The sequence below is a fragment of the Botryllus schlosseri genome, chromosome 6, assembly GCF_051294905.1.
Source record: "Botryllus schlosseri isolate E-star chromosome 6, Bs_hap1, whole genome shotgun sequence".
Taxonomy (NCBI): domain Eukaryota; kingdom Metazoa; phylum Chordata; class Ascidiacea; order Stolidobranchia; family Styelidae; genus Botryllus; species Botryllus schlosseri.
Genome location: NC_137241.1, coordinates 10159248 through 10167004, shown reverse-complemented (window position 1 = coordinate 10167004; position 7757 = coordinate 10159248). Strand labels below are relative to the sequence as shown.

General features: G+C 39.9%; 1 long non-coding RNA gene across 2 annotated transcripts; it reads right to left on the bottom strand.

The window, feature by feature from the left end:
- Positions 1-1801: 1801 nt before the first annotated feature.
- LOC145441008 (uncharacterized) lies at positions 1802-6273 on the bottom strand. Of its 2 annotated transcripts, XR_013915688.1 has the most exons (4): positions 6147-6273; positions 4354-4479; positions 2869-3054; positions 1802-1979 (listed from the first exon to the last, which is right to left on the bottom strand). It is a non-coding gene; the product is annotated as an uncharacterized LOC145441008 (long non-coding RNA). The 2 variants fall into 2 exon arrangements; XR_013915687.1 differs by lacking the exon at positions 6147-6273 and having other exon boundaries at positions 4354-4797.
- Positions 6274-7757: the final 1484 nt, after the last annotated feature.

Sequence of the window (7757 nt, the reverse complement as noted above, 5' to 3'; positions counted from 1 at the left end):
TTCTTTGATTTTCCCGTCAGGCGAATATTGTTGGGAATTCATCTTGGCTGACGTGTCCGAACCCTTGCTGGGAGCAGATTTTCTTTGACCGCGTGGTTTGCTGATTGATGTCAAACATCAACGCCTCATTCATTTGGATTCTCTAACCAGCGTATCTCTTGGTATAAATGAGCACGGTCCGCTTGGTCTGAATCGTGCCTGAAACGGCCGCGGCCGGACAGAATACCCAATGATTACTACCCAAAATTACGCTAGTGAAACCAAAGCACAAGGTAGAACAACTCACCTCGACAACAGGACAGCCCATTCATTCGCGAGCTAGAAGTTTGGCACTCGACAAACTCCACAGCGCGCAAACCGAATTCAGTAAGATGTTAAGAGTTGGGGATTATCCGCCGTTCTTCGAATAAATGGTCTTCGCCTTTGCACATGGTGCCAAAATCTTCCGCAGGTGAGCGGCCTTGTTGAGATTTCAAGCGCCTCAATACTTCCGCACAACCAGATCGTTACCCAATCCCGCATCTTCAAGACTTAACCGCGCGTCTTGCGGGATCAAATGTTTATTCAAAAATTGACATACTACGAGGCTACTATCCGTTAGTCAGGTTCCAGTGACAGTTGATGACATTCCGAAGACGTCTATCACCACACCATTCGGATTGTTCGAATTCCTACGCATGCCATTCAGGCAGAAAAATGCAGCACAGACATTGCACCGAATGATGGACATGGTGTTCCAGTCGCTTGATTTTTTGTTTGTGTAGCCTAACTGGACGATATCTTGGTGGCAAGCGAATCGATCAGACACCACAAACGACATCTTCACGAGAGCTTTGGAAGGCTATCCAAGTACGGACTCGACATAAACCTCGAAAAATACCAGTTCCGAAAACCCTCCATCGATTTCCTCGACCATCGGGTTGATAATCATGGTGCAAAACCACTGCCCAGAAAGGTAGATGCAATTTTGAAATTCCCCTAGCCCACAATGGCCGATGGCCTTAGGAATTTACGCGAGTGATTAACTTTTATCATAGTGGTATAACCGAGGCTGTGAAAATCATGATGTCATTGTATGGCGCTCTTTCCGGAAATCCAAAATCACTATTAGGACAAATGAAATTGTGTTGCCGCAGGGGTAGCCTACTCACCCGCGGCCTGCAGTCGTTTATTTTGCTCGAGTATAGATTGTTATTGTTTTATATCGGCTGGTCTCTGGTTCAAGAAAATCCCGCTGCTTAGTACACTATTAACGATGATGAGTGTTTCACTCACCGCGAATGGTTTTAACTGAAACAAGAACTATAAGGAACGGGAAATTAAAAGGCGAAAACAGGGTTTTTGCGTGGAACAATGAATTTTCATTCTTAGATATAGATGAATGGAAGAACGATGTCATATTTTTGGAAGAACAGTTGTCGTGACAAAGCGTCGAAGCATAAGATGATACCACGGCCGTTTCTTCTGGAGTTCTACATATCGTCTGATCTTAGAGAAAACGTTGCTTAGCTTCCCAGCAAACACAGTACAGACCAAAGATGTAGAAAAGCCGAGCCGATATAGTAGATATTAGATCTCGGCAGGTCGTAGAAAGGGGGATTTTGTGTCGACTCAATTCAACGTCTTTTCCATGTCCTTCAATAATGTAAATATTATGCAGATGCTACAGCCTTTAAACATGGTGAGTAGAATGTAGATCCTACGTTAGAAGAAGAAGATCCTGATATAATAACCTGTTTTCTACCACTATGGGCTTAACCTGATCACGGCTGCGTACACACACCACATTATTTACTACATATTAATCACATTTGTGATAATTTAATTTCAAACGAATTGGCAATAATGCCGTTGTAAAAAATAAAACGAACAAACGAACGAATGTCTTTAGAAAGAAAGTGAAAACAGTCCTTATCATCAGGTTTCATCTTCTGATGAGCCAGTTAAATAACCAGCATGCGGCCTTTTTTCTCAACACCCTGCAGAAATAAAATGAAAATGATGAATAATAGCTAAGACATTCGTACTGCAAAAATGGCAGAGGTAGCGACTAACGAATGACACCTACATTTTTTTCGCCCATACTTACTAAAATGGATTCGATTCTGAACTATTTCCACTCAAGTTTTCAAGTTTTATTATTATATTTTTTAATATTATATGACTAGAGAACTGACTTCAATCGTCACTTCTACTTGATTATCAAGATCAACGATGACTACTTCAGCACTCTTTGAAAACAGCCACTAACACAAAAAGAATTCTTGACTAAAATTTCTTCACATTCTGTCCAAAATGATCAATTCAACAATCCAAATGAATCAGTTATTTGGCAGCTAGTTGGAGAGATATATACTCAAGTCTAGAAAGTGGAATGATACTCTGCCTGGAAAGCTGAAGACCTAACAATATTGTGTACAGAGAACAAAACATTTGAGTGGCGGCACTGGTATAGACATTAATAAATTATTAGAATTGACAGCAAGATAACCAGCAAGACATTAAAATGAGAATTAGTGCAGTTTCTTAGGCTGTAGTGATACTCAGCCAGTAATTGACCTAGCAGAGGGCAAAACGTTGTAAATAAAGCGAGCGAAACCTCAAATGATACGATAAAACATTAGAATCGACAGTCTTACTAGAAGCAGAATAACAATCATGAGGGGTTAGAGAACAGAAGCCCGGGAAGTGACCATCAGAAATTACTGCATACTGGCCGAACAAATCCATGACCACTAACAAATGGTCTTTCAATAGTCAATATTGATACCAAATGACACCACCCCTATTTCATAGCAACATTAAGCAAATACAGCGCTGGAGTCAACCTTATATAAGCCCTAACCAAACGCCCATTAGTTTTCCCACCTACTACTTCGCGGATGGAAATACGCATTAAAGCGAACGGACGCGACTTGTCACACTCTTGCTATTTCTGCTCCTTTTTTCTCTTCGTTCCTCTTCTCTGTCGCTTCCGCTTGAGGAGAGAAACAGTCGGCCGAGTTTACGGATCGTGAATTCCCGGTGGGTGATTCTTCCTCGAATGGCCAGCACCTTGAAAATTGAGAACAATGTGGTTGCAAAATGCATGACAATTTGAAAGTTACATCATTCTAATTATTCCAGTTATGGCCGTGAATCGTTACAAGTGCGGTAACCATAAGAATTATTACTATACTTCAACTACAAATACAATACATTGTATAAAATTATTACCAATTCTTTTACGTTGATCGAGTCCCAAATAGATGAAATATGTCAAAGAATTTGCTAAATTTTTGTATAATTTGACAGATTCCGAAATCTTCTCAAAGTGCACCTTTCAAAAATTTGATATCAAGACTCCCAACATTTTACAATTCGAAGTTGGATGGCTTTACCAATACAAGCAAACAGTTTGTATCGCAATTGACAATTATGTAGAGAACGCTGCGAGACATATGAGTAGGCCTACCCTAAAACGTTTCTCTCACATGGACATTAGGGCTCTTAAAATATGACTTTTTTTCTCAAATCGTTCTGGCTACTTGATAATATTGTTAGGTTACCTAATTTAAGCCTAAACACAAAATTTGGTTCAATTCCAGCCAGTAACCGCTTTGCTACAGGAGAAGAAAGTTTCTATTTAATATATAAAAATAAATAGGTAATAAAAATTTGAAAATTTTCTGTTCACCCCATGAAAGTGTTAGGCTGTCCATAGAAACGATGCTCACCAAATTTGGTTCAATTCCAACCAGTGGAAGCGGAGATATTGCAGTCGAAAAATTTGGATTTGAATAAAATAGTATTTACGGTGACCGATTCTTTGTTTACTTATTAAAGTTGTGCTCACCGTAAGTACTATTTTATTAAAATCCAAATTTTTCGACAGCAATAACTCCGCTTCCACTGGTTGGAATTGAACCAAATTTGGTGAGCATCGTTTCTATAGACAGCCTAACACTTTCATGGGGTTAACAGAAAAATTTTTATTATTCATTTTTATATAATAAATAGGAACTTTCTTCTCTTGTAGCAAAGCGGATACTGGCTGGATTTGAACCATATTTTGTTTGTAGGCTTAAATTAGGTAACCTAACAATTTTATCAAGTAGCCAGTAGCCAGTACGATTTGAGAAAAAAAGTCATTTTTGAAGAGCCCTACTGTTCATGACCGTCCACGTTTAGAGTTGCATCTCAAAGATGCTAAAATAAGCCGAAATATAATCCAAGCAATACGATCGTCCACTTTGACTGACTGAATTTCTAAAAACACCTTGATAGCTTCCACATCTTACGTTTATATATACTGTCTGCTATCGGCACAACAAAGTAGGCCTATTTAAAAATACCAAAACAGATTCAACATACCACATCTCTTGCAAAGGCTTTTGCTTTCATTCAATTTTCCATCAAACTTCTTTAAATCCTCCTTTGTGGTGAGTTGCTTTGGAATTCTTCTAGGATCAATTCCGATATTGTTTTATCATATACAATCTATGGCGGAATAAAAGTTTCGGATAAGTTCTAAAACGAACACAATTTTCCACACAAAAGTCAATTGCCACACGAAATGCCAAATGCTACGGTCTCATTTTACAAGGTATGGCGAGGAAACGTAGTGGTACGTTCCATTATAGCTAAACACCAATGAATTGCGGGTTCGAGCGTGACACGTCGACTCCATAATTCCTACCGAAGTGTTGGCCGTTTATCTAGGCTCCTCCTCGCCATCTGATTCGCATAGCCATGTCTTAAAAAGCCTAGGAGTGGGCCGTGCTGTAAGTGGGCAGATGGTTGCCGAATGCCGATGCACCCGGCACTTGGTGAATTCGGCCGCACAAACTCGGCACTTGGTGAATTCGGCCCTCGGGAAATTTTGAAATGAAGTGTATTTACAGCTATTAATATGAATTATCAAACTAATAATAGTATTATCAAGTGATTCGTCAATCTTGTAAGGAGGTCAGGGCATCCGTAGATCGCGCAGTCACGGCGTGATTAGATCACGGATTGCGTAGGCACGGGAAATAACACAGCGCTCATATACCGACCACGCGCGGTCTGCTTGGAATCGATGGCGTGAGTCACGGGCCTGTGTCGTGTAAGTTTTGAGAAGATGGATCTTGGCGTTGTATGTGAGATCAAAACTGTGGAACATCAAGCGGCGCTTCTTGGTTTATCGATCACGACAAGCCAGTGTTCCTCATCAACAAATGTTTCGCATGATCACGTCAAAATAAATTATTTTTTGCCTCTGGAGAGACGATTCCACTCTGGGATTAGGGTGTCTCGATAACACGGTTGAAGGATCCCAAGATTACGAGATCTACCACGAGCCACGACACGTTTAAATTTCCTTTTTGATACTGTTCATTCATACTAAATGCATTTCTAATGCGAAGGTGTTCTAGTGCCAATTCCTCCAAGGGGCGTGAGTCACGGGCCTGTGTCGTGTAAGTTTTGAGAAGATGGATCTTGGCGTTGTATGTGAGATCAAAACTGTGGAACATCAAGCGGCGCTTCTTGGTTTATCGATCACGACAAGCCAGTGTTCCTCATCAACAAATGTTTCGCATGATCACGTCAAAATAAATTATTTTTTGCCTCTGGAGAGACGATTCCACTCTGGGATTAGGGTGTCTCGATAACACGGTTGAAGGATCCCAAGATTACGAGATCTACCACGAGCCACGACACGTTTAAATTTCCTTTTTGATACTGTTCATTCATACTAAATGCATTTCTAATGCGAAGGTGTTCTAGTGCCAATTCCTCCAAGGGCCGAGTTCACCAAGTGAAGAGCGCCGCGTTATTTCCCGCCATTACGCAATCTGTGATCTAATCACGCCGTGACTGTGTGATCTACGCATGCCCTGACCGCCGTACAACATTGACAACCACTCAAAGTGCCAAGTTCACCGGCATACATTCCAGTAACCAATCATGGTGACCGGTAACGCTACGAGATCTACCACGGCCGAATTCACCAAGTGCCGAGTTTGTGCGGCCGAATTCACCAAGTGCCGAGTTCACTGGTAATCGGGCAGATACGGAATAATAATAATAAGAACCGGCCTGGTGTAAAATGACCAGTGTAGTCGAACCACCACCATGAACACCACAAACAAACAAATATACATCTAACAAGGAAAAGAAATTACCTTTGCAGCCTTTGACAAACACAGTTACCATTGAAACCAGCAATTAAGGTCTTATTCGAAAGCAGAATAACAACTGTTTTAGTGGACATATCAAATCAAATGTTGGAAAGTTCATGTAAAATAGCCCAAAATATTATCTTATTGTGACCATATTCCATCAATATGGTCTGGCTAGCCAAATTCTCTGGCCAACATAATCAAGCTGCGTTTGGTTTCAACGATTAATAATCTTGTCACTGGATTCGAGGTATAATTGCACTCAAATATCAAATTTTGCTCCATTAATCAACATCAAGTTAAAAATTTCCATTCTTGCACCAACTTTTATAAAATCATGAATCAGTGTTCTACAGGAATGTATCTATATGACTTATATACCTAGAAAATTCAAGCATAAATATTATGATATACCGTAGGTATAGGTACCGGTAATTCAGATGTTTGAAGCGAATTATAGTGGTCTAATTTCACTAAATTAGAGCGAAATGCCAGCAATATAATTGTAATCTAATTCGGAAAAACGGTTTAGCTCTAATTCTAACCTGGAAAAGCTGAAACTTTTCTATAGTTGTCTACACCTGTTTTGCAGAAAGTCAAACAGCTCTAGGCGTCATATACTACAGGCAATTCGAAATACCCCATAAGCTATATGCTACTGCATATATACCTTTAACCCGCTACCTCAGTCAGTCACAATTCCTATATATTTACGGCATTTACCATACAGAAAGAGCGAACTATGCCTGGCTGCGACCTGTTGCGCTTCAAATCTTTGTATGGCGCGATGACGTAAAATTTGAATCGCCGAAATATTCTAGAAGTCACGCATCGATAATCATATTCCTAAACGTACAACATATCACTTATTTAGTTATTCTCTGAATAAAACTATTAACCATACTCGTTGAACATGCGAGATTACCGAAAGAGCGAATATATATATAATGAAGATCATATATATAAGAGGAAAACAAAACTATTCGACCTTAGAGCAACAACACGAATATACAACACCGGTGACATCCTCACGCAATAAAACGAAGGGAGAACATTGTTTTCTAATGGATAGAACGAAGCTACCGCATGAGATCGAACAAAACCGGATAGAATTCATCGTGATTGAATGTACCGACAAAGTCATCCTTTCTACGTATTTTAGTCGTACCCGCGAGAGATAGAAAATATGCATTATTAGGTTAACTACCGGATATAACGAAGCCTAATGCATGAGATGGAACAACACCGAGTATGAATTTATTCTGATTGAATATAACCACAAGACCATCCTACTACGTATTTTAGACATTCCCTCGACACTTAGAAAATCAGAACCTAATCGAGATGATCCCGGATGATCCTTTTACGGTTTTGTGTTTGCTGGGATTGATGTCAAGTCCAGCAATAAATGTTCCGAGGTATCGTTAAAATTGCCGACGACGTTACAGACGCATCGTTCAAAATTGCTTGGAATATTGCTAAAGCCAAGAAATCTGCTAGAGAAGGTGTGATTTCAATAAAATTTTATTATACTGTGCGAATATTCACTGTTTCCACAACTTATCATTAAGGACAACACCACCTGACAAATTTCGAGGCATCAGTTGTCTGATT